This window comes from Scyliorhinus canicula, chromosome 8, assembly GCF_902713615.1.
Source record: "Scyliorhinus canicula chromosome 8, sScyCan1.1, whole genome shotgun sequence".
In the NCBI taxonomy this organism is placed as follows: Eukaryota; Metazoa; Chordata; class Chondrichthyes; order Carcharhiniformes; family Scyliorhinidae; genus Scyliorhinus; species Scyliorhinus canicula.
Window position 1 is genome coordinate 19,268,496 of NC_052153.1, and position 24,386 is coordinate 19,292,881.

At 44.5% G+C, this 24,386-nt stretch overlaps 1 protein-coding gene across 1 annotated transcript in view; it reads left to right on the top strand.

Moving 5' to 3' along the window:
* The window catches only part of LOC119970146 (tyrosine-protein kinase JAK2-like), a 274,667-nt gene that overhangs the window by 73,127 nt on the left and 177,154 nt on the right, over positions 1–24,386 (top strand). Inside the window, exon 2 of the mRNA XM_038804239.1 lies at positions 2,239–2,299. The gene's annotated coding sequence lies outside the window, so the exon portion shown is untranslated. The remainder of the gene's footprint in view (positions 1–2,238; positions 2,300–24,386) is intronic.

Here is a 24,386-nt window from a genome sequence, read left to right on the forward strand (position 1 = left end):
CCTAACCAATGTCTTATAAAGTTGTTCCGAGACCTCCCTGCCCGTATATTCTAAGCCCCAACTAATGAAGGCAAGTATTCCGTAAGCCCCTTCGCCACCCAATCTACATGTGCTGCCACCTTCGGGGATCTATGAACTTGTACACCAAGGTCTCTTTGTTGCTCAATACTCCCTCGGGACCTCCCATTCATTGTGTATATCCCACCCTTATTAGACCTCCCAAAATGCATCACCTCACACTTAATAGGATTAAATTCCATCTGCCATTGCACTAATCAATATCAAATCATAGAACCCCTGCAGTGCAGAAGGAGGCCATTCAACCTATCGAGTCTGCATCGATCCCCCACAAGAGCACTCTGTTCAAGTCCACTTCCCTGCCCAGCCCACCCTATTGCCCGTAACCCCACCGAACCTGTACATCCCTTAACACTAAGGGGCAATTTAGCATGTCCAATCCACCTAACCTGCATATCTTTGGACTGTGGGAGAAGGAGGACGATGCCATGGTTGTTACTGAGGGAGAGGAGGCCAAAGTTGAGGTGCTCTCTCTCAAACGTTTCAATACCTAAATTGAAAAAAGACATTTGCATCCAGGACTGCATGTGGAGGGGGATCTATTGCACAGGCAATTCCCTGGGGCTCCAGCTGAAACCAGACGGGCAGTGAGAGCCTCTAAGCCTGACATGAACATTGGCCCCTCAGTTTGCCTCCAGGTAGTTGAACCGTCCACCTCCATCCTCAGCACTTGTGAGGAACTGGGGATTGATTGAAAGTCCCAGTCAGCCTTCAACAGTAAGCCTGAATCGGCCTTTTAATTGCCTCAGTTAGGAGAGACTTGAATTGGCTGAAGGCTGACATTAGTGATTCTGCTGACCTCGGGAGGTACGGGTGGCACAATTGATAGCACTGCTCCCTCTCACAGCACCAGGAACCTGGGTTCAATTTCAGCTTTGGGTGACTGAGTGGAGTTTGCACATTCTTCCTGTGTCTGCATGGGTTTCCTCTGGGTGCTCCAGTTGTAGATTTATATTTATTGTCACGTGTACCGAAGTATAGTGAAAGCATAGTCCAGGCAGATTGTACCAGACATGGGAAATGTAGGACATACGATAAATAAACTCTGCACCAAACTCTCAGATAGGAGGTTCTCCCATTTGGTCCCATAATATTCCTATCGGTTCTTGCAGACCTGTAGTGATTGTTAGTCGCGCGATATCATAGAGTTTTACAGCACCAAAAGAGGCCCTTTGGTCCATCATGTCTGTGCTGCCCGTTAAACATCTATCCATTCTAATTTCAGTATTTGGTCCATGGCCTTGTATCCTCTGGCATTTCCAGTGCTCATCTAAATGCGTCTTAAATGTTGTGAGGGTTCCCACGTCCACCACCCCTTCAGGCCCTGAGTTCCAGGTTCTCACCACCCTCTGGGAGAAAAAGCTTCTGCTTAAATATTCTCTAAATCTTCTGCCCCTTACCTAAAATCAATGTTGTACTCGTTCTTGCTTTCAAAGCATTCCATGGCACCGCCTCGCACAACCCTCAGTGAGTAGGTATATTGTGTACAGTGAGTATAATGTTCATTAAGAGGTAAAGAGCGGGATTCTCTGCCTGGCAACCGGAAATTCCCGCCCGAGGTCAATGGACCTTCACATGATCTGCGTCTCGCCCGTGGCGATCTTGCGGTGGGCGGGGCGGAAGAATCCAGCGCAGAGTTTATCAGCCGCCTTGCCTCCAACAACAGCTGTAAGTCCAGATCAAGGTCGGCCCTCTTGAAGACCAAAATGCTGATCACAATGGTAGCAGAAAACGCTATGGAACGAAGAGTCAGTGAAGAGTCCAGCAACTGGATGAAGCAGCAGGAGAATCGACTGCAGGATAGGGACAGTACGGGAAAATCTTCACTTTAACTCCAGAGAAGGCAGCAGTGAAAGGAAGCCATGGAGAGACTCCTACCTTCCTTTAGCAGAGTGCTTTGACCACCTGGAAGGCCTGGGTTAGGCCGATGGAGTGGCAAAACTGGTGTCGCGGATTTAGAAGCAGATCAAGTTGTTCATCTCTCTGAAACATTAAGGTTGTGGTTTAATGGTTGGTTTGCTACCAGGTTTAAATTTTAATTAGTGTTATGGTAAGCTGTGTATTTAATGCAGACCTAGGCAGGTCATGGTTTTGGTCATTTTTTTTTAACGACGAGTACAATCCCATTTCAATGAATGTTTACATTTTTTCAAATTTCAGATTCAAGGAGTCGTGTGTCGAATCGCCTTGCATGTTCGGTGGATTTGAAGAAACTTGTGAGGTAAATTAAATTACTTTTGTAATTGAGTTTACTTATATATTTAAAAAAATTGATCAAAATTTTCCATCTGCAAAAGACATCCCAAGTATGTGCAGGCCACTGCTGAGAAGTTATTTTAAAATCATTTATGGCTGGGTTGGGGTGCTTCAGCATGGAGCAGGTGAAGGGGAGAAAGTATTATTCAGTGACTTTACAGAGCTGTAGTCCGGCACAACAAGAAGACCTGAATGCCCCCGTGAATGAGAGAGGAGAGATGAGTTTTTTAAAAATAAATTTAGATTGCCCAATTATTATTTCCAATTAAGGGGCAATTTAGCGTGGCCAACCCACCTACTCTGCACATTTTTGGGTTGTGGGGGCGAAACCCACGCAGACACGGGGAGAATGTGCAAACTCCACACGGACAGTGACCCAGAGCCGGGATCGAACCTGGGACCTCAGCGCCATGAGGTGGTTGTGCTAACCACTAGGCCACCGTGTTGCCCTGAGATGAGTTTTAAAACAAATATTCAGTGTACTGTAGTAGCAAATCAGCCACTCATGAAAGTTTGCACAGCTCTCCAAACTAATGTGGGTGGTTGGTAATTCCACCAAACTACCTACACTAATGAACCATTACATTGAATGTGAGCACTAATAAAAACTTGAGAAAAAGTTGGTGGGCGCAGAAACTGGATGTTGTTAAACGTGATGGAAAATGGACTGGTAAATTTATCAAGGGCAGGAAAATCCAAGCACTTGTTTTTCTGCATTTGGTGATTTTTAAACAGCAAGGTTTAATTTATTTTTTGTATGCATGCACAGAGTGTCCCCCCCCCCCCCCCCCCCCCCCCCCCCCCACCACAAAGGAATCTGAGCTACGGTTTCGTACTAACACTCTTGGTTGAAGTGTGGGAACTGTACTGCTCCAGACTGTAACATGACACCAAGCGTAAGATTTTATTGTGATGAGTGTTTTGTGAAGTGTGTGTGGGGAATGAGGGATGTGATGATGCTACTTGCAGTTTCACTTGAACAAATTCATCCCAGTTGTCTTCACATTTTCTGTGGTGGGGTGGGAATGGCAGTGGGAAAGGCAGAGGTAGTTCTGCATAACGCAATCCCTTGGAATTTCTTCTGAGTCGGATGTAGATACACCTGGGCAATTTTTGGGAAAGTTCCACAGGCATGTTCAGTATTGAAGTACGTGAATACTAAATGAGGCTAACATAATGAATGTAAGACTAATACAATTTGTTTGGATCTATTGCCCTGTGTAATTTGGATTGTGAAGTTGGTTGCTTAAGCATAGATGGTTCCAAACGTTACAGGAAAGCTGTGCTAAACCTATTTGTCAGGCTATGCTTGGAGTACGATTCTGCCCTCCGTGCTACAAGAAGGGTAGCAAGGTACTGGAGAAGATGCAAGAAATATTTTCAAGAATGATACCACACCTGAGGAGTTATACTAACCGATTGGGGCTCCTTAGTCTTGAATAGACAAGATGGAGTTAAAATTGTAGATGTCTTCGACATTGTGAAAGGGTTTAATAGGATAGATATACAGATGTTTCCACTTTTGAGGAGTACCAAACCAAGGATCATTGGCTTAAAATAAATCCAGTAAGGAATTCAGGAGAAACTGGTTCAAATGTGTAACTTGGATAGAGGAAGTAAATAGCATTGATTATATGTAAGGGAAGCTAAGTAAATACAAAAGGGAGGAGACCAGGTACATTGATATAGTGAAATGAAGTAAGGCTTGAAAAGGCTCATATGGATCATGTGTACAGATAGGGACCAGTTGGGCTGGTTTCCATCTTGTAAATACCAAGTAGTGTAATTAGTATATATTTATTAATTAGTGAACCTTCCATAGACTTGAAGAAAAACTGTTTTGCTGGCCCTTTGAACATGTGTGCTAAAATAGAAGCAGTGGAACATCTTTGTTTAAAGTAGTTACCTCCAATAACTATCCTGTTTAGAGAATTGAAGGACTATGTAGCTGTATCGTCTGTAAATATGGTGGCTGAGGCTTTTTAAATGTTCTTTTGAACTTCATTTTCAAGAAAAATGAAAAATGCTTGAAATTGTCTTCTCTTTGGTGTAGTGTTGAGGACGGTGGGGGGAGACTGGGGACAAAAAAGACTGAAACAAATCAATTTAAATTGAAACAAAACAAATGGGGAATCAGATGCTACACAGGAGTTTAGAGGAATGACTCGCTTTTGAACTGTTAACTGCTAGGGATAGATTGAAAAGATCACAAATCCCAAGAGGTTTGTATTAGTGGGGCCAGTGATGGAATCCATTGGCTGAAGGAATTGTGTCCAGGAGGCAGAACATTTGAAAGAGTGATCTTAAATCAGATGAGACTTGCGCGTATTTTATCAGTATAAATTGAGGCCATGATGTGTTGCTAATTCATGCTGCACTGCCACCTATTATATATCGTGTCCTGGGCCAGTCTTTTTAATGGTATCTGTGGCCTCCCTGCCCACTTATTCACTGCCATATCACTGGCCTTTGGCCTGGGAAGTGTTAACACAGTAATCCCACTTTAAATTATCCACGGTTGTTTCTATCAATTTGTTGTAAGGTGAATCTAATTTCTGAGCCAACATGGCACATTGTTTGGTCCCTTTATCTTAATCCTTCAAATTCGTATATCACTAAATGTGTAAAGCCTGCGCTTTGCAAATTTTGAAGGCAGTGGAATGTAAATGCCGATGGTGAAAAGCAATCTCAGTGGAGTTTATTTTTATATGCCGATGTTTTTGTAGCGCTTAAAGTGAGACTTTGTAGAAAAACATTGAAGACATTACACCTTCCGAGTTTTCTTTGTTAGTGCTGCATTACCATTAACACGTGAACTGCGGTTTCCTGCTGCTTAACACTTGACCACACTTGTTAAGCAAATATATGGGCGGAAGTCCTGGGGAGGTGAGTGAGAAAGAATCCTTCTGCGTTAAGAGTTCATAGGTAAAGCCCCAAAAAGTTAACCATATTTTCCACTTAGAAGTGCAAGCGAGTGCAACTGCAAAATTATGTAATGATTTTGCCTTTACTTGGTTAAGCTCCCAACTTCCAGACAAATAGCTTGTGAAAATGATCTCAAGGTTACTAATACAATTTGGTGAAATTGTAATGGTTCAAAAAAGTGTGTTAGGTTAGAAATGCACATCATTTTGCATTTGAGATAGGAACGTTGATTAAGTGATTTAATGGTATGAAATACTGCTTGTTATTTTTGATAATGAGATGGTGGAGCAGGGAACATATCTATTCTTCAAGTAGATAAGTAGGAGTGTCTAAATGACATGTACAGATCTCCTGATTTTTGATTTTATGGTGAACTACTACAGCTGCAAATATCAAGGTTTTGAAAGAGGAACAAGAAGAGTTGGCCTGTGAGGCATTGTTGGCAGAAAGAGCAGAGATTCTTAAATGAGGTTGCAATGGACAGTGACCAGTTATAAATAAATATTGAAATTGTTAACGTCGTATTTGCTTTAAATAGTTAATCGACGGGCTATAAGACTCTCTCTTGTGCAGCCCTGTTAACTGTCAGCATTTGTGGCACGGTTTTGTTTGGTGCAGCATTTTTCACATGAGATCAAGTCCATCTTTTAAGTTTCACCAAAAGTCCTGGGGCAAATTTTTAAATACTTTTGGTTTGACCAGCATCCAAAATCTATTTTTTTCAGCTTCTGTGAAAAATTGTTCCCCTTGGCGGGTCAGAGTGAAGGGGGGTTTTCTTTATTGTTGATTAAGGCTGTACTAACTCCACAGCCGAACAGTTGTTCTTTCTAAGCTAAGCAAAGGGCAAGGGCCAGCTGAACAGAGAGTGGAAATTTGGGCGATCTCTCCGAAGCGAAAACCTTACACTTTACGAAAGGGAAAATGCTGGAAAATCTCAGCAAGTCTGGCAGCATGTGTAGGGAGAGAAAAGAGCTAATGTTTCGAGTCCGATGACTCTTTGTCAAAGCTCACCTTACACTTTAATTTGGACCTGACCACTTCTATCCAATTGTAGTCTCCACACCTCCCAATTGACACTCAAGGGGAAAGTAAATAATCTCTTCCTTCCTTGCTTATTCCAAACCAGTTGAGGTATGAAACTAATCACTAATGGCTTTTCTTGACAGTTGGTTTATCCGCAGAATGCAACATTAAATATATCTGTTTCTTCCTGCCCATCCCGGTGTCCCAGCAGTCTTCCTTTTGAGCTTAACAATAAACAGATGGGAAAATTAATAGATCAAATTTGAATGACCACCCTTAAATGGACACTGCCACAGAACAAATCTCCAAAGAAAGCTTAGCTAACCAACAGTCTCTTTATATAAGTGCTCTTAAGTATTTAATTAATCAGCACCCTGTGTATCACAACAATATAACGAAAACATTAACATTAGTTATCATCTCGGAAGATTTTTGACTGTCAACCTATTTTACCTCATCTCTGATATTTACTAACTAATGAGCAGAAATTTGGAAAGGAAATTTGGTGGAGAAGGAAATACGTCATTTATTTTTAATACTGCCAAATCTTTTCTCCATAGTTGCTTCCCACAATGTTTTCGAGATTACGCTACAGTGTCGAGAGAAGGGGTGGGCGGCCCGCCAAAGGTCTTTATGCGGCCCACCAAGATCAAGTCATTAAAAAAATAAAATTAAAAATTTTTTTTTTTTTAATTTTCTTTTTGTTTTAATTTTAAGGTTAATGGGGGTTGCGTTACTGGTATAGGGTGGATACATTGACTTGAGTAGGGTGATCATTGCTCGGCACAACATGTGTTTCATGTGAAGTTTCTACTTTAAAATATTAATTAATAAAAATTAATTGCTTTTTTTTCTTTAAACTGAGTTACTTTGTTTTTCAAATAAATGTGTTTAATGTAAAGTTTCTACTTTAAAATATTAATTAATAAAAATTAATTGCTTTTTTTTTCTTTAAAAACCTTTTATTTTGACTATTTTAAATATTAATTATTTTACTTAATATACTATGCGGCCCTTTAAAATTGTGAATTTCTGAATGTGGCCCTTGCACGGAAAAGTTTGCCCACCCCTGGTCTAGAGACTCTGGGTCAATCCTGGAGGGTTGGCAACTGCACGTTGACTGCGTGCAACACTGATCCAGTGTAGTATCGAGCTGGATTTTCCATGCTCCGGAGCAACCTCTGCACCATTACATAGCTTTTTTAAAAAAAAACCTACTTGAGATTCATTTGTATTGTTTAGAGTTTAGCACAGTGACGAGCAACCTAGGCTAGTGACTGGGCCGCTTGAGTGACCCACCTTCATCTCCGTGAGCCATAAGATTGACATCGGGTATGTTCACTAACCATGACCCCAAGAATAAGATTGAATACATTTGATGTATGCTGAATATTTCATAAGTTATAGAAAATGCTTAATCACTCCTGCATTAATAGAACTATCATCAACTTCAAGTGGTCAAAAAAAGGGAAATATTTACACTCGATTGGAAGCGAGAGAGCGCACTGCTCTCGCAGTTAATGCTGTGTAATCAGCACCCACCTCGTGTGAGCCCTTGCTTTACGTGCGTCCCGCTTCTGTCATGCCGGTAGCAAAAGTGCTACACGGCTGGAAACCAGCGGAACATGGCAACTCTACACCTGGGAACAGTCAAAAAAATCTCTCATGGGCCACGCTCTAATGGGCCACATATGGCCCCCAGGGTTGCAGGTTTCCAGCCGATGTTTTGGACACTCCAGCCTGCATTGGCTATAGGTAACGACTGCGAGGGCCATTCTGGGCATGCACGCAGCATGCTCTGGGTAGGAGAGTTTCAGAATTTTGGATATTCCATCAGTCTCGTGTACGTTGTGGCACTTAATTCTTTGAACTTTTTGAAACACATATTCACCGAAGTCAACGGGTCTCAGCGGAACATGTTTCCGATGGGATCTGGTGAATATGGATCTGTAGCGGAATTTCAGAACGAATTTGGAAATCTCAGCTGTTGCTTGAGTGAATGCAGATGCTTGTTTGTAAAGAACTGAGAATATCCTATTCTGACAAATCTGCATCTCTCAATTGTTGATTCATTACCTCTGTTAGACACAACATATTGCAAAAACTGTTTATGTCCATATTGACAGCCAAAATCAAATTATAACTGCTTATACCTGGATATTGATGAGAGTAGGGGACAATTTGTCTTGATCGTAAGGTATAGTTGCTCGATGGCACACCCCTTACCATCTGTCATGCTGTGTGCTCGTATGTGTGATGTTGCATATTTTGGCATTCTGGTGTAATTGGTTTTCCTTATGAGGAGTGGTCTAAGAGTGCATTGCCTTTTCAATATAAATTAACTTGTCTTCATCAAAGAGACCTCCCAAACAGTTCGATCAGCATTTGTTCAAACACAAACGTGGATGGAAGTGTGAAACAAACGGTTGCCTATCCTGTTGAATTGATCACCATTCTAAATGTGACTTAAGGTGCCATTTTGTGCTTTGATGTGAACAATGCTGGAGATTCTTTGGTGCCAGGTGACTGAGGGACACAAATAAAAACACAAGACGCTGGGTAAACTCAGCAGGTCTGGCAGCATCTGTGGAGCGAGAAACCGAGTTAACGTTTCGAATCCATACGACTCTTCAGAGCTGAGCTGAGGGGGACAATCAAATTGGAAATAATATAGAAGATTTTTTTGCTTTAATTCTAGCCTCAAAAATGCACCAGTTTGCATTTTTCCAGTCCTCGCTCCAGCTACCCCTGTAGCTCTCATCAGTGAGTTCACTGATGCGTCGTGATTAGGAGACTTCCATTCAGTTTGTGTATTGATTTGGCTCTGAACCTAGTATTTAGGGCTGGATTAGCTCTGTGTTAGACAGCTGGTTTGTAATGCAGAACAAGGTCAGCAGCGTGGGTTCAATTCCCATACCGGCTGAGAATTTTGAATTTTCTCTCTCTATGGACCCAAGCAGGCGCCGGAATGTGGTGACTAGGGGCTTTTCACAGTAACTTCATTGCAGTGTTAATGTAAGCCTACTTGTGACAATAAAAAGATTATTAAAAGATTATTATTCATTCTTGGCTGCAGATGAGTGACTTCTGGACATGATTGGGCACAGCACAGAAGGTTTAAAAACTTGACCTTTCTTGATTTATTTCATCTTTACACATCACATGATCGCCTCTGAAGCAAAGTTTGTCTTCAAATGTTGTGCTTCTACTTGTCTATAGCTCACTTTTGAACCAACTTGAAACTTTGTTTTTCTGCAAACTGCCTCTACCTCCAAAATGGATCATGCAAACTGAAAACAAGGGTATTCCGGATTTAATTTATTTTTAATATATATATATATTTTTTAAAAGAAGAGTTAAAACAGATACAATGCGCTAAGTGGGAGGGGAAAAAAAGTGGTTAAATGATAACGGTTGTGAAAATAGGAGGGGGAAACATTACATTTAAAACGTAAAAATATTTTGCCATTTATCTTTGTAACTTAGAGTTGATACTGCGATGAAGCTTCTCCTGACATTTGAGTAGGTGTAGAAAATGCAGCTTCAGTACAAGCTGGAAAGTTTCCCTCCGATAAGCCAAGGAAGCTTGGAATCTCCCTGAATTTGCCAACAATCCTAAGGGCTGCTTCATTTAATCATTCTTTTTTAGTGCGGATATGTTAATCAGTTTAATCTTCTTTGAGCACACCATAGAATTTCCTGTGCTATTCCCCGCATGGATCAATCGGCCATGCTGTCCACATCCAAGTTTATCAGTTGGTTTTGAAGCCAAATTTACCTCTACCCCTGTAGTACTTTAGACATGTAATACTCACCTATTCTTAAACATTAATCAATACTCGAGTGACCTCTGAGAGATTGGCCCTTTGAGTCAAACGCTTGGAAATTAGCATTGAGCAACGAGAGCTTGAAACAGGCAATCATTTTCACTGGGTGGAATTTAATGTTCATCCCCGTTGGGTAGCGGCCAGCCCAGTTAGTCAGACGATAAGGCCAGCGGGTCAGAACCTTTTGCATCCTTCCCACCTCCACTCACAGATTACCCACCCAGCTGCCAATTGAGGCCCTTATATGAACAATTAGTGCCCACTTAAGGAACTCATCCCACCGCCACTGGTACTCACCCAGCGATTGGGGGTGGGGGGTGGGGGGGTTGCAGAGGGGGTGGTCTCGCCATCTGGAACAGCATGCTAGAATATTTCAATCGGATTGGGCTGGGTGGGTGACGGGGAGATGGGCAAGATTGGCACAATGTTCAGTGATCGCCTTCACTCATTAGCAGCACTCTTGCCTCTGCATTTGCATAGAGTGTTTTACCGACGGAGTGCTGCACCATTGATCATACTATCTTTCAGGTAAGATATTAACTCATTACCTGGTAGTACAGAACTGAAAAAAGGAAGACATCGTCAAAGTTTTTCACATTTTATTCAGCAGGACAGATTTTCAAGAATACAGAGGGGAAATTTCGACAAGCACCCCCCCTCCCCAGGTGGTGTGTTTCTCAGCGACGAGAGACGGGCAGCTATTGACCAGGGGCGGGATCTTCCGGTTCTACTGCGTCAATGGAATTTCCCATTGAATCCACGATGCTTGTTCACTGTCGGCGGGACCGGATGATCCTGCTGCCGAGAACAGCCGGCGGATACCCTCGACACCATGAGTTTTTATTTTTCACAATAGCCTTTGATGCAACAATGCCTTATTAAATGCCATCAATCTGATTGCAGTACATCCAATGGTTTTCCTCCATCCACAGCAACTAATTTGTTTTCTTTTTCATAAAGTCATGCTGGTTCACTTGATCATCTTGAGTGTATCTAAGCGCTCTGTTATAATGTCATTGATTCTAGCTTCAAACATTTTCCCTCTAATAGGTGTTAAGTTAACTGCCTGATTGTGTCCTTCTTTCTGTCTCCCTCCTTTTTTGAATAAAGGAGGTATGTTCGCTAGTTTACATTATAATGGACACTTCCTCAAATCTATTAAATTTGGAAAAATTTGAACCACCTAACTTGGTAATGCACTGAGGAACAGTTAACTTCCAAGCTTTTAGTTAATTTCAAACCAGGGAGGTCAACTCTGATTGGTCAAGGCATTGTCATGAGGAATGAGCCAGAGAATAGCTGTGAAACATTTTGGGATCCTGAGATCATGGAAGCCACTTCCTTTATTTATAATAGTACCGTAGGACCAGAATCAAGGGTTTGATTTACCATGAGCTTGAAAAGGATAGGATCAGGATGATGGTGTGGTGGTTCTGGTGGGTGCTGAATGCAATTGGCTTCAGTCTTGCTAATATTGAGTGGTAAAAATCTGGCTGAGCTATGGTTTGATATTAGTCGGCTTAATAACGGTCATGGGTAGGGCAGCACGGTGGTGCAGTGGGTTAGCCCTGCTGCCTCACAGCGTCGAGGTCCCAGGTTCGATCCTGGCTCTGGGTGTCTTTCAGGTGGAGTTTGCACATTCTCCCCATGTTTGTGTGGGTTTCTCTCCCACAAACCCAAAGATATGCAAAGTAGATGGATGGGCCATACTAAATTGCCCATTAATTGGAAAAAATGAATTGGGTACACTAAATTAAAAAAAAAAATTAACAGTCATGGGCATCAAAGGGGGAGTAGTGATGGACAGATGACATTGGACATCGTCAGCACAAAGTTGACTTGGGGATTATGTCCCCACGCTTATGGTTTAGGAGCAGTGAAGAACCAAAATTGGAGCCCTGGTGCTGACCAGTGTTGATGATGGGGGTAGAGACGAAGAAGTCATTGCAAAATACTTACTGGGACACATAGAGAGCAAAAAACAAGCCGGGTCCAGCGCTCCGCAAATGGACTTCTTGAGGAAAGGCTAACTTGGTGGAGATGAAACCTTGGACCAAGGGACGTGTCATAGGGGCGTTGACATCTGACCTGCTGGCAGGAAATCCCTTGGCACTACCTACACTGTCTCTGCTGACATCGTAAACGAGATACACCTTAATAAACGTTAACCGTAGGTTCCAAAATATGATGCGATAAATGGTGTCATAAATCCCTGACATTCTTTCATATTTTATTTGCTTTTTCTTCTCATAGAGGAACCAGTGATGCAAGAAAGCCTACACAGACGCCTTTCATCTCTCGTCCTCATAATTATGAGTCAGACACAGAATATAATATTGACAGTAGATCAGAGGTGTATGAACATTGTGGTGCCATGACGTGGAAAAAAAGAGTCACCTTAATTATGTTGCGCAAAATAGAAAAGCACGATTGCCACCCTTAAGTAAACCACCTGACTCATCGCGTGTTCTGAGAACAACAAATTCAAAACACTTCTTCTTGAAATACATTAGAAAATATGATAGCTGAGTCAGATCACCATGAAATCTCTTTAATTATTTAATGACCACGTGAGAAATTCTTCTTACCCGAGCCAAGCTATTGGGTGGAACCCGCCCATAATGTGTTAGGCTCTGACTGAAAGCCAGCGCGTGGCTCTCCAGCTGCATGGACCAATTTTCGCTTCAGGACATGAGCCTCTCTAAGAAGAAGAAACATCAGTTGTCGGGGTTTGCGCTCTCACTGTGGCAGGATGGGGCGTGATCGGGGCTCCACCTTTAAAGACAACGCCCCGATCGGCACAGGACCTGAACGTTCCCCCAAGGCGTATACACGTTAGGACCCCGCTCACAAGCATTGGGGGCTCCCCCTCCATCACTATCGCAGTGTCGGGGCACTCTTTCTCTCTACCCCCAACCCCTAAAAGACAGCAGCTTTCCCCAAACACTTGATGGGGAGCGAAAGAGAAAATGCTGGAAAATCTCAGCAAGTCCAGCATTTTCTCTTTCGTTTCAGATTCCAGCATCTGCAGTAATTTGCTTTTTTACATAATGGGGAGCCCGTTCCTGGGGCTGCCTCGGGGGATCGCCCCTGGAACTACCCAACTGGCACAGGTTGGCACTGCCAGGGGTTGGCAGCACCAACCCGGCAGTGCCAACCTGGGCCAGAGATTCATGGCAAAGGCACTGCCTCAGCATGTCTCTTACCACCCCCCACCTACCCGGGGGAGGGGGGGGGGGGGCAGTGGTTAGCTTCATACACTGGGGGGATCCCCTCGACTGATTCACATCTTAAAATTGCTGTTGTAAACCTCTGTGATGTGACATCAGCGAGGTTTGAATATCCAGTGAGGGGAGATCGTGTGGCAGGGGCTGGCTAATGATAAAATGTATGCTGGGACATTAAAATGAGATTCTCGCCCTTTTGTGGGTGGGAACCTCGTGACATCATCAGTGAAGGACGCGGAAAATCAGGAAACGTGATCTCCCGCCATTGTTTCCACCCGTGTCGCAATTCTCCCTGGCGGCAAACGGGGGCTGAAAATCACTCTAAATGCTTCAAACATTCAGAAGGTGACACTGAAAATATAATGAGTGATAATACAGATGTTGAACAGAATTCGCCCAGAATTTGTCAGAGTCAGGATCTGACTGAAAACCAGTGTGTTTCTGCCCACCAACACAACTGGGTTGTCAGGCCATATTTTCTGGCACTTCTGATTTGCAGCTTTAATTCCTATCTTATTCAGTCTGTATGCCCATAAGGTAATATTGTGTCAGTGTATGACTTTTATTGTATTGCTGAGAAAAGATTTTTTGTTGAAGCTTTTCATTTTGTACTCATCAGGACAATTGAAGGAATACCACTGACAGGGGATACAACAATTTTATACTGTATGAGGAGAATGTGCTGATTAGTTGGCAAGTGGACTCTGATTGGTCAGCAATTGCCGTGGACAATGCACCAGTTGATGGTGACTGACCGTTAACTGTGAAGCATTGTTTGAAAATTTAAACCAGGCAGCTTGACTCTGGTTCAAGGCGTAGCCCCAAGGAATGAACCAGCAAATGGCTATCACTTAATTATTTATTTAGTGGAAATAGGTGCAATGTGGGTACATGTTCCTTCTGCCTGCAAAAAACTGGGCATGCATATTAACATATGTAACTTCCAGTACATGCAAATGCACCACACTGCAGACATGACTGACCAACTTAAATTAGTTATCACTTGCCGTCTGCGGGATTGTTGGCGGGGGCGAAAAATCTCACGAGACTCGAAACATGATTCTCATCAATTGGATCCCGTTTTCTAATTTACCTCGCTAGCGATGTCACAAGATTCACTCCCACAAAGGATGTGAATCGCATTTGAATACACATGAATGGATTTAATTATTATTAGCGGTTCCCCTCGCCGCATGGTTTCTCCCCCCCCTCCCCCCAACTAAATATTCATACCTTTCCCACGTCACAGGTTTAGCCAGGCATGGGGCAGTTGAGTGGTGCAAGGTAAGTACCGTTCCCGGGAGGATAGAGAGACATGCCTGGCACAGGTTGAAACTGCAATTTTAACTCTATCTGGCCAGCAGAAATTGCGTGTGGCAAGTTGTTAAAAGCATCTGAGTGATTTAGTTGCCCATGTCACACTCCATTCCACTACCATATTTTTACCTGCTGTTCTTAGTAGACTGTAAGGATACTGGCTCTTAATTTGGCAGCTTCCTTCCTTAAAAATATCAATAAAGAGTTTGATTGTATCATTGACTGGAATTTTAACCACCACTGGCCTAGCTGTTGAGGCCCACATCCTATGAATGAATAAAATAAAAGAACAGGGAAATAGCTATGGCTTTCCGTCAGATTAAAATAGTATGAACAGGAGTTAGGTGTGGCCAGAAGAGGCCAATATTAGATTTTTTTTTATGTTCCCTTCTGAAGCCAGGAGGAACAGGAGTGCCACTCTTGGCTCCCCAAGGAAAGTTGACAACTCTTCCCATCCCAGCACTGTTCCTTCTTTTCATGTACGCAAAACTCTCCTCTCATGACTCTCTGAGGTTCTGCCTCTATTCATTCAACCCTAACCAGAGGCCTTATTCTTGCTGCCTGAACTTCTGCTTTGGCCGGCTCTTCCCACCTTGGCCAACGGCCTGTTTAGGGAGGGATTAATTCACTGGGAATATGGCGACCAGGCTGAAGCATTAAAGCCAGCCTGACTCAACTCTGCTGACCTCTGGGATTGGCATTCGCCTCACTTTCCCAATCTTGCTCTGAGTTAGATGTCGGGCTTACGGCTAGGTCAAGGAAAGGGTATCATTGGTTCCTATCTCCCATAATGTCCTTGGTGGCTTAAGATCAGACTATTGCTTTGTTATGTGAGTTGACCTTGAACAGGGCTAAAGTGAAAGACTGCAGAGGTCCTGAATTACATACTTTTAATCTTCAGTAACTTCTGAATACTGAAGAATACTTGAAGCACGTCTCAAATTTCTTCTCCCCTTCATCATTGTTGGTGTGGTTGTGTGTGTATGGCCTGAGATTCTGTGAGCTGGAGAGTCATTTTCTTTTTCTGAGATGGATGGAATGTTCCATCTTTGCAAGATTATACCGCAAGTTCGCAAAAAAAATAAATAGCTCCACTGGAGGTTACTTTTAAGCGATCCACATCTCTGAGTCAAACTCACTATTGGGTCCTTTCAGTGGTTTTTATCCAGAGCTGAAATTTAATTTAGTTTTTGGGATCCGTCCTCTATTTTGCAGGAACTAAGGCCAGTAACTTGTGCAATTTGATTTTTACAATTGTGATTTGTTGCTGTGCTATTCGCCAACTAAACATGAGCTGTCTATTGTTTCCAGAATTGAAATGCATGACATGAGGATACATTTGAGTTATATTTCAATGATCTTCCATTTGCCTTTCATTAAATTTCCTTTTCAACCAAGTCTCAAAAAGAGAACCCTGGTAAAATGTTGCAAAAGAGCTCGCTCTCTCTCTCTCTCTCTCTCTCTCTCTCAAGCACTAAATGAAATAACTATGACTTGCGTTTATAATGGTTTTTGTCCAATTTAAAATAAAATTCCAATTAAACGGCCATTTAGCATGGCCAATCCACCTACCCTGCACATCTTTGGGTTGTGGGGGTGAGACCCACGCAAACACGGGGAGAATGTGCAAACTCCACACGGACAGTGACCCGGGGCCAGGATTGAACCCGGGTCCTCGGCGCCGTGAGGCAGCATCGTGTAATGTTGTTAACAGATGAACTGCTTTACAGAGAGCTGCACAAAATTGAGTGCTGCATCAAAGATGTTTAAATGGCTTTGGATAATCCCTATCTCGTATTGTTTCAACTATTATTAATACATGCCTCTGAAAATGTGTTATCCTTTTTGGGTGTGGCCGTGATATTCAAACGGGACGTCAGCGACACTCCAGCGGGTCCATAGCTGATTGGAGGCACCCCAAAGGCTACGGGCTCAGGAGATGGTGACAGCAATGAGTGGCATTGAGGCCAAAACTACTAGGATGTCGACTGCAGTAAAGAGCCTGTAACACTATGTTAGCACCACGAGTGGTAGCACCCAAGGCATTTCTCAGTTAGCAAAGGCTATGGCTGAGGACCTCGATTGCATGTCCCTGACGCAGGTGGACATTTGTGGCTTGTCACAGTCTCAGGTGGGCATTGCAGAGGCTCCATGGAACATGTACCAGAAGCAGGTGGACATCAACGAGACACTGCAGAGCATGGCCCGGTCACAGAGGGTCATCGCTGAGGGCATCGACATCATGGTGCAGACAATGGGGAGCCACCAGGGCTGGCAGAGCCAGATGGTGCAGGGGCCTCTGCAGCTCAATCCAGCTGCTCCTCTGTCCCAAGGTGACCCCCAGGCCCCTGTGGACTGGCCACAGGACCACCCAGAGCCGCCCTACAGGGAGACGCTGGGGGTCAACAGCTTTCCCGAGTCCTCCCCGCCTGACAATTGCGCATCTTGGGGTCAGTGGGTGGTAGTGGGTGGTATGGTGAGGCATGTGCCATTGCCGTGGTGGCCAGGCTCTCCGGCCCTAGGTCATCCAGAGGGTATCTACCAGGTACATCAACGGCCACTGGAGGCGGTAAGCAGCAGGCTGCCTCCATCTTTGACTTGCATCCTGGGGACATCCCTAGATGTAGTGGCAGAGTACGGAAGGGTTAAGAAGACTGAAGAATAAGAGGACATTTGGGGGAAGGGAGGGCAAACCATCGGCAGCCAAAGGCAGTTAGGGTCATGATTGTACATCATTAAACACATGTCTAACACCATTAAACACCTGAGACGTGTGAAGCCATGTCAAGTTATTCCGCACTGTGGGCCAACTCATCGTTTCACCCTCCCTTGGCCCCAGTCACCTGGGCATGGGCGTTTATCATCACTGTCAGCAGTATATTGACTTGCTGACAGTGCGCACAGGCTCCTCACCCTGGAATTATGTCACACAGATCCTGGAAGGGTGAGACAGGGTGATTTTATGGGGACCGGGGGGAGGGGGAAATTGCTGGGTGGGACGGTAGTTGGGATGGGGAGAGGGGCCGAAATGATGGATGAAGCCATGTTCTGTGAAAAACGGGTAAGAATGGGGACCTCCCTGACCCACCGGGCTTGCTGGACTCTCACCGGCGCTGCCTGTCCTCCGTCCTCTGGCTGGTCCCGCGGGTCCACCCTGGTCTCTAGCCCCTCCTGGTCCTACTCCTCCTCCCTTCTCCTGACGTCGCCATAGGTTCCTCCACCTCCACCTCGCCCTGCTACTGTGCCAGGTTGTGGAGGGCACAGCAGACCACTACAAAGCATGTGACCCTCTTGGTGGTGTACTCCAGTCGTAAACGCTGTTGCTGCTGAAGACACGCTGGAGAATTCATCAAAGTGGGGCTCCATTGTGAAGACACAGGATGTTCCCAAATGCCTACAGGATGCAGAGAGCACCTACTTGCCTTAAAACACATTACCGACTCATCAAGTGACCACTTTGCCATGTTCAAGCAGGAGTTCGTTTCACTGGAGCAGTGGAGAAGCCAGTGCAAATTATCCTGGAGTTCCAGAGGAGGCTGCTGGACTTCATATTCCATAATTTGAAAATTCTTCTGCCTCTGCGAGTCTTGAGTTGTTCCTGACCCAAAGGGGCCTGAAACTGACTGCCGAGGATGCTGAGCTTCCTGAATGCAATCCTGCACATACAGCTACAACACTGCCTCAAGGCAGCAGCGCTTCTGTCAATGCCAGCCCTGTAAAATTAACGCGCAGACTGAAGCGTCACAGAAGAGCCGCCTTGTTCGATGATGGTGACTTGTTTGACACCGAGCTGAATAAGAGCAATACCTTTGTGACTTTACCGAATGAAATTCCTACCTCCCCTTGTGTTATTGAGAAAGTAGCAGAAAGCTAAGCACGTGGAGTAAGTAGAGATGGTCCCTCTGGGCACAAAACTGATTCCTCGAGTTGCAAAAAAGAAGCCCAGGACATCAGCAGAACAAAAGTGTTGTGAGTCGCTATCTTTGCATCTCTGATCACTAGCCGAGTTCACGGACAGTATCTCATTCTTGGACTGCTGCTTCCACAGAGGTGTGGTTGAGGGAGTGGTTTTCATTGGGCAGCCACGGAGATTAGGAATGGCATGCTGGATGAGGGCAGGGCTGAGTCGGGAGATTGGTGTTCCTCACACAGCTTTGGGGAGATGAGAGCAACTATGGAATCTTGAGCTGGAAGTGTTGGCCGTAAATTCAGCAAATCATGGAACCATCTGTTACCGAGTGTGAGGAACCAGAGGAGGACGCAACGGAGAAACTCGCCCTTCAGATTCCAAATTGGCATAACAGTAATGCTGTATTCACACAGTTTTTCCATCATCACACGAGCACTGCATCAAAAAGAATAGAGGTGCTGAAAACTATAATCTCTAACAAGGCATTTGAAAGTCTGGGTGACAAACGAGCAAGTACTGTGGAATTTCTGCTGGCTCTCTGGACTTATCGGTAGGACAGAGACACTAGAACATGACAAACTAAAAGTAGGTTTCTGCATTATCTGGATAGTGCACACTTGGAGCTGCCTAAATACTTTCTGGAAGCCCTGCTTAACTTGCCAAAAGAATAATGCTGGAACCAAGGCTCTGGTAACACAGCTGAAGGCTCCTGCACCCCCGGGCTGTTCCAGCATCTTCAGGTGGACTGCACCTCACTACCGCCGGGTCAAGGATAGGCCAATGTCCTAGGTATAGTGGACAAATTCTTGGGCAGCATTGGGGCGCAGTGGGTTAGCCCTGCTGCCTCACGGCGCTGTGGTCCCAAGTTCGATCGCGGCTCTGGGTCACTCTCCGTGTGAAGTTTGCACATTCTCCCCTTGTCTGCATGGGTTTCGCCTCCACAACCCAAAGATGTGCAGGCTAGTTGGATTGGCCACGCTAAATTGCCCCTTAATTGGAAAAAATGAATTTTAATTTTAATTGGAAATCTAAATTTGTAAAAAAAATTGGACAAATTCTCAAGGTGGGTGGAAGCCGCTACTACTCGTTGCGTCACCGCCACACACATGGCCAAGGTACTGTGCAAAGACTAGGGGTGGGATTCTCCCATTCGGTGGCAAAGTGTCCACGCCGCCGGAAACGCCGTCGCGTTTCACGATGGCATGAACGGGCCGCTGGCAGTACCGATTCTGGCCCCTACAGTGGGCCAGCATGGTGCTGGAGCGGTTCACACCGCTCCAGCCTCCCATCCCGGCGCGAACTGTGAGCCCCGGAACCGTGCATGCGCAGTGGCTCCGGCGCCAACCCGCGCATGCGCGATGGCCTCCCTCAACGCACCGGCCCCGACGCAACATGGCGTGGGAGTTCAGGGGCCGGCGCGGAAGAATATCGGCCCGGGGAGCGAGAGGCCGGCCCGTGGAGAATCTCAGGGCGGCGTGGCCCGGTTACGGGGATTCTTCGGCCTGGCCCCGGGCTGGGAGAATCCCGCCCAATATACTCAGGTGGGGTTTGCCCGCCTGTATAGATTCGGACCGAGGTCGCCACTTCACTGGAGCTGTATGCCAAGAGGTTTTTCACCGGCTGAAAATCACCTGGGATTTCCATTGCCCATTTCATCCACAATCGTCTGGGACAAGTGGAAAGGACAAACCGCACAAGGATTGCCTCTCCAAATATCATCAAGAAGATTCTAGATGGACCCAAGCCCTGCCTATTGTACTGTGTCGTATTGCAACTCCAAATAAGACCACTGGGCTAAACCCTTTCGAGATGATCACTGGCTGACCCATGTCCTTACCAGGAAGCATTGACCTTCGGAAAGCGGACTGTCACACAATGAGTGACCCTATTATAACATATTACTTGCATTAACCAAAGCTGTAGATTCTGCTCCCCAACAGGTTGCTGCTTCCTGAGAGACAGCACCTGAAGGTGAACACAATATCGCTCCAGGACAATGGATATGCATTGATAAACCTCCGCGTGAGCCACTCAATGGCCAAGTGGGTAGGTCCTTGTCAAGTGCTGCTCGTGATGCATTCAGCAGTGAAGGTCAAGGGCAAAAAGACTTGGGTACACATGTTCCACATTAAAGAGTTCCTTCAGAAAAGGATTGAATGTGGACACTGCTACTCAAACTGTCAGGATGATCACGCCTGTGAGCGTGTCAATATCATGTTCTGTATCTCTTTTTGTCGTTCTTTGTGATATTGCAACTACTCAAAACGTCGTTGTAAGCAAGCTATCGGAACTGCTCAGGAAGCAACTAACCTGCGCACTATCCAAGCGGAGGGCGAGAAAGGTGAATGAGCATATGTATGAATCTTTGATTCCATCGCACAATATCATAAAAAAATCAAAGGGGGGATTGTAGGAGTACGTGGTTATTATTGCAGGAGTATCTGATTATTAATTTATACAGCCGCTGTGCTCAGTATATGTTGTGGAATTAAGTTAAAGTGCACGTGAAAAACACTATTTCAGTTACTCAGTAATAAACATTACCAAAAACGCAAGAGTTTGTATGTGATTAACCCAATCAGTGACGGATAAACCCAATCAGTGGGGGTAATGTTCCACTGGTGCACATAACAACTAATCTGTGTAAGGAACTGAAACTCTCTCAGCCCTGCCTCTGAAAGGAATTATAAAAGTTGTGAAAGTTGTAGAGAGAGGGCGAGAGAAAGAGGGAGAGAAAGAAGTGATACCAGCATGTAAAGTTGAAGACTGAATAAAGTTTTGTACGATTGTACCCCAACTCCGGCTGAAGTCTTGTGAATATAACACTGGGTACCCTGGAGGGAATGGTCCCTGTGAAATGCAGACGGGGGAAGCGAGGGGAAGACGTGTTTAGGGGTGGCATCATGCTGCAGTTGTTTGTCGACCAAACAAAAGATGGGCGTGGAGGAGGTGAAATTTGGAAAAACTGAATCATCAACAGCTACTGTGCAAAAAAAAAAAAAACAAGGACCCAATGAAAATGCAGCTCGTGACCTGTAATTATGAGCTCCATGTTAGAGCAGTACAGGAGGCAGAGGTCAGAGCGGGAGCGGGGTAGGGAATTAAAGTGGCATATGACCTGAAACTGGGGATTTGGGGGGGGGGGGGGGGGGGGGGGGGGGGGGAGGGGGGAGAAGGGGGGCGTGGGTCTGTGTAGGGTCACATTTGCAGATGAAATGGAGTTGCTCTACCAAGTGCTGAACCAATTGACGTTTGGTCTACCCATTATAGAGGAGACTACTGTGAGCAGCAATTGCAGTGTACTAAATGGAAAGGATTGCATGGAAGCTGTGTTGTACTTGGAAGAGATGATTGTGACCTTGAATAGTGGAAAGGAAGGAGATTAAATGGACGGATATTGCATCTCCTGTGCTTGCCACGCTATTCCAACTTTATTTTAGGCAAACTGGACTCGCGCAGTGTTGCTTGGCTTGCCAGCTTCCAGCAGGCCAGTGCACAGCAGGAGGACCCAGCAGCTCTGCATGTGATTGGGAGATGTTGGGAGACAACGGGTCAAGGGCAGGTGGAAGCCTGCCGTTGTCTCCCTTGGAGCCGGTTGCCAGCAAGGGTGCGAGGGTTGAATAGAACCATTCCAGCATCTTTCTCCTCCTCCTCCCTCTCTGTGGAGCTGCCTCTGGTGTTGCAGCCACTGTCCCTGCAACTCCCTCGCAGCCACAGTGCAGGCTGCCAGCTTCTTTCACATACTGACTCCTGATCGGCCCTTCTGCCTCCAGAGTGACCATATTCCATAAAAGCAAGCCTGTGGGTGAGCTATTGAAACACATGTGGTTGGGGCCAGGAAATGGTTGCGGTGTTGGATTTGCAAAACAGCTGGCAAAATTTAGCCGTTGTCTTGATGTCCAGAGAAATCCAGGCATTTGGAAGCCGCATTTGGAAGCCAAATTTTGAAGGAGAGAACGTGTTCGCTGAGAGGTTGGGGATGAGCAGTGGTGGTTTAAGCCGGCAGTTGACTTATAGTTGGGGCTAAAATACACTTAGTATTATTTGAGTCAGATGCGTAACTGGGTCAATAGCAGCAGCAACCCGGGAGGGGGGGGGGTGCATTATTGTAGTGTTTATTCTGTAACTTTATAGTGTGTTAATTTGCGTTGTTGTTAAAATGCTGGGTTGTTCATGGGGATGGGGCGAATGTATATGATTGTTAATATTATTGTTATTTTCGGTATTTTACTAAGGTGCGTTATTGTTGTATAAAGTCAAAATTTCTCAATAAAAATTATTTTTAAAAAAAGGATGGACGAGTGGAGATTGGGGGTGAAAGTGCAACCGAAGGATACCTTGCAGAAAATGTTTTTTAATAAATGCCTTGACTTTAAAAAATAAGTTAACCTCAAGGTAATAATCAGAATTGTAGTGCAACCGTGGGAGTTAGACACCATAATTAAAAATATGCCACTCTTGTTTCAGTTTGTTTTAATTTTTCTTCCATGACAAATAATCTATGGCATCTTGTGTCATTTTTTATAACTAATAATCAGAACTTGGTGCCATGAGGCTTTGACTCAAAATTGAAGTAAAGAATCAGAGGCCATTCAGCCCATCGTGTATAGCCCATCTGTGCAAGTGATTGAATGTTAATCCCACTGACATACTGTCTCTCAGTCATATTGTCTGTATTGTTTTCTGCCTCTAATATTTGTCCATTTAACTCACCAAAGATGTCCCTTCGTGAACCATTCCTGTCACAGAACATTGTCATTATAATTTGACGAACCCTCAGCGCTGACTTCCCCAGTGAAAATATACCATCTTCCCCTATTCTTCCTTTGAGTCAATCTGAAAAACACATTTACTTCTGCAAAATCTTAATGTGTATTTTATAATAAACATTGTTCAGAATACGGAAAAAAACAACAACATTTATTATTAAGCCTTGAAGTCGCAAGTATTATGTTTACTTGTGTATAGATCAGGGGTGGGCAAACTTTTCCGTGCAAGGGCCACATTCAGAAATTCACAAGTCACAAAGGGCCGCATAGTATATTAAGTAAAATAAGTACTTCACCCGGTTATGATTCTGGGCGCCTCATATAGAACAGCACAGAACAGGCCCTTTGGCCCTCGACGTTGTGCCGAGCAATGATCACCCTACTCAAGTCAACGTATCCACCCTATACCAGTAAGTACCCAACAGCCCCCCCGCATTAACCTTAAAAAAAAATTTAAAAAAAAAAAAAAAAATTAAAAAAAAAAAAATTTTTTTTTTTTTTTTAATGACTTGGTGGGCCGCAGAAATACCTTTGGCGGGCCGCATGCGGCCCGCGGGCCGTAGTTTGCCCACCCCTGGTATAGATACTTGTTTGATTTTCACTAAATCGTAGTAAATAATTATGAGCTTTTGTTTTGATTATCATGATTAAGGGTAGCGGATGTTGTAATAAAAGTTTGCTCAAAGGAAGCAGCTGTTCTTAGCAGGTTATTTGGAGATTTACCAGTTGACTTGCAGCTTTTAGACTAAATTTATTTTAAAGAAAGCATTTGGCATTCATTTACAGCTTGGCTTTCCCATTAATGTAAACATTCCAATTTTGGGATTGCTGAATTTGGTATTTCATTTAAAAAGCCACCTCTTTGCTTCAATTTTGGCAAATGTGCAGCGTAGGGGCAAGAACATAGCAGTGAGATTGTTTTAGAAAAGCACTGTACTTTGACAACCCTAGCTTTCAATCAAGCGATTTCTGCTCCGTCTGAACTTTCGCCCCAATGAAACGCAGGTGCATATTCCTAAATTTAGGTGGGAGTTCCACATGTGTAATTTTGTTG